Genomic DNA, 3,222 nt, shown 5'->3' with positions numbered 1-3,222 from the left:
TATCTATCTATCCCTCTATCTATCTATCCCTCTATCTATCTATCTATCTATCCCTCTATCTATCTATCTATCCCTCTATCTATCTATCTATCTATCCCTCTATCTATCTATCTATCCCTCTATCTATCTATCCTTCTATCTATCCATCTATCCCTCTATCTATCCCTCTATCTATCCCTCTATCTATCCCTCTATCTATCTATCTATCCCTCTATCTATCCCTCTATCTATCTATCCCTCTATCTATCTATCCCTCTATCTATCCCTCTATCTATCTATCCATCTATCTATCTATCTATCTATCTATCTATCTATCCCTCTATCTATCTATCTATCTATCCCTCTATCTATCCCTCTATCCCTCTATCTATCCCTCTATCTATCCCTCTATCTATCTATCCCTCTATCTATCCCTCTATCTATCTATCTATCTATCCCTCTATCTATCCCTCTATCTATCTATCCCTCTATCTATCCCTCTATCTATCTATCTATCTATCTATCCCTCTATCTATCTATCTATCTATCTATCTATCCCTCTATCTATCTATCTATCTATCTATCTATCTATCTATCCCTCTATCTATCTATCTATCTATCCCTCTATCTATCCATCTATCCCTCTATCTATCTATCTATCTATCTATCTATCTATCTATCTATCCCTCTATCTATCTATCCCTCTATCTATCTATCTATCTCTCTATCTATCCCTCTATCCCTCTATCTATATATCTATCCCTCTATCTATCTATCTATCTATCTATCTATCTATCTATCTATCTATCTATCTATCTATCTATCCCTCTATCTATCTATCTATCTATCTATCCCTCTATCTATCTATCTATCTATCTATCTATCTATCCCTCTATCTATCCCTCTATCTATCTATCTATCTATCTATCTCCCACAAGGCGTCTGTGGAGGGTCCGTGGCCCCGTCCTCCGGTGACCTCACATTGCTCAGGAGCAGGGATGACCCCCGGCACAGAGACCCCCTCCGTCAAGCGGCAGCGATTCTGGGAATCGCACGGATCAGATGGTCCCACCACCTCGCTGGGAAATATCTGCCCATTAAAGCTCCGGTGCTGCGGATGATGGAGGCCGCTCATACACGGAGTGAGATTATGCAATGCCCAAAAAAAATTAGAGGGATTGTCCACTTTTTCTTTGAATTGTGTCTGACAATAATCGGAGTATAATGAATCCTGATCCAACTACAATTGGTTGCTAGAGAATTACACAGCAGCCAATCTGACAGAGCAGAGCCGCAGTGTAAAGCATGGCGGAGGAAAAGTTACCTTTTTATAGCCAATGTATCTTTTGAATCCAAAGAAACTTCTTGTAATAAGTCACATGGAGACCCGAGAACACATTTCTTTCCGCCGCTTCCTACCATACATGTATCTTTATCATTATGCCGCTGCAAAAAAGCGGCAGATGTTGTCAGACTACAACTCCCAGCATGCCCAGCCCTGCAGATGTCAGACTACAACTCCCAGCATGCCCAGCCCTGCAGATGTGAGACTACAACTCCCAGCATGCCCTGCCCTGCACATGTCAGACTACAACTCCCAGCATGCCCTGCCCTGCAGATGTGAGACTACAACTCCCAGCATGCCCAGCCCTGCAGATGTGAGACTACAACTCCCAGCATGCCCAGCCCTGCAGATGTGAAACTACAACTCCCAGCATGCCCAGCCCTGCAGATGTGAGACTACAACTCCCAGCATGCCCAGCCCTGCAGATGTGAGACTACAACTCCCAGCATGCCCAGCCCTGCACATGTCAGACTACAACTCCCAGCATGCCCTGCCCTGCAGATGTGAGACTACAACTCCCAGCATGCCCAGCCCTGCAGATGTGAGACTACAACTCCCAGCATGCCCAGCCCTGCAGATGTGAGACTACAACTCCCAGCATGCCCAGCCCTGCAGATGTGAGACTACAACTCCCAGCATGCCCAGCCCTGCAGATGTGAGACTACAACTCCCAGCATGCCCAGCCCTGCAGATGTGAGACTACAACTCCCAGCATGCCCAGCCCTGCAGATGTGAGACTACAACTCCCAGCATGCCCAGCCCTGCAGATGTGAGACTACAACTCCCAGCATGCCCTGCCCTGCAGATGTGAGACTACAACTCCCAGCATGCCCAGCCTAGGACATGTGAGACTACAACTCACAGCATGCCCAGCCCTGCAGATGTGAGACTACAACTCCCAGCATGCCCAGCCCTGCAGATATGAGACTACAACTCCCAGCATGCCCTGCCCTGCAGATGTGAGACTACAACTCCCAGCATGCCCAGCCCTGCAGATGTGAGACTACAACTCCCAGCATGCCCAGCCCTGCAGATGTGAGACTACAACTCCCAGCATGCCCAGCCCTGCAGATGTGAGACTACAACTCCCAGCATGCCCAGCCCTGCAGATGTGAGACTACAACTCCCAGCATGCCCAGCCCTGCAGATGTGAGACTACAACTCCCAGCATGCCCAGCCCTGCAGATATGAGACTACAACTCCCAGCATGCCCAGCCCTGCAGATGTGAGACTACAACTCCCAGCATGCCCAGCCCTGCAGATGTGAGACTACAACTCCCAGCATGCCCTGCCCTGCAGATGTGAGACTACAACTCCCAGCATGCCCAGCCCTGCAGATGTGAGACTACAACTCCCAGCATGCCCTGCCCTGCAGATGTGAGACTACAACTCCCAGCATGCCCAGCCTCGTATACTTTGTATCTTATACATTCAGACAATTCTACAAAACTTTATAAAACTTTCTGAAAGTTTCAAAAAACTTTTTTTCCCACTTACCGGAGTCCTGATCTGTTACTGGAAACCGGTCAGCAGCAGTTGCACATTTCCTTGGTTTGTAAATCCTGGGTCGGTCTCGCCTGTGGCTCTTCTCTGTCCCGGAGTCTTATAGTAGGGGGCTGGCCGGCCGGGGGGGGGGGGGGGGGGGGGGGGGGGGGGCTGGCTGGGGGAAGGGGGGGGGCTTGGCTTCATTTTGGGTAATGCCGCCCCATTGTTGCATATTTATTTTTTCCGCCCCGCCCAGTACATGGCGTTGTGACCATGACCCTTGTCTTCTGGGTGTCACGTTTCGTGTTCGGATGACGCCGCTGTCATATGACGGGTTTTTTCTTATTTCATGTGAATATTGGAAAAATGCTTAAATTATACAAATATGTCACAATTGATCCAAACTGAAAATC

The 3,222-nt window shown here is 48.1% G+C and overlaps 1 protein-coding gene across 1 annotated transcript in view; it reads right to left on the bottom strand.

The window, feature by feature from the left end:
• The window catches only part of PLEKHF1 (pleckstrin homology and FYVE domain containing 1), a 13,792-nt gene extending 10,893 nt beyond the window's left edge, over nt 1-2,899 (bottom strand). Inside the window, exon 1 of the mRNA XM_075325241.1 lies at nt 2,822-2,899. The gene's annotated coding sequence lies outside the window, so the exon portion shown is untranslated. The remainder of the gene's footprint in view (nt 1-2,821) is intronic.
• Nucleotides 2,900-3,222: the final 323 nt, after the last annotated feature.

The sequence above is a fragment of the Anomaloglossus baeobatrachus genome, chromosome 10, assembly GCF_048569485.1.
Source record: "Anomaloglossus baeobatrachus isolate aAnoBae1 chromosome 10, aAnoBae1.hap1, whole genome shotgun sequence".
Classification (NCBI taxonomy): Eukaryota; Metazoa; Chordata; class Amphibia; order Anura; family Aromobatidae; genus Anomaloglossus; species Anomaloglossus baeobatrachus.
The sequence above is the reverse complement of the archived record's forward strand: the minus strand, read 5'-3'. Positions and strand labels throughout refer to the sequence as shown.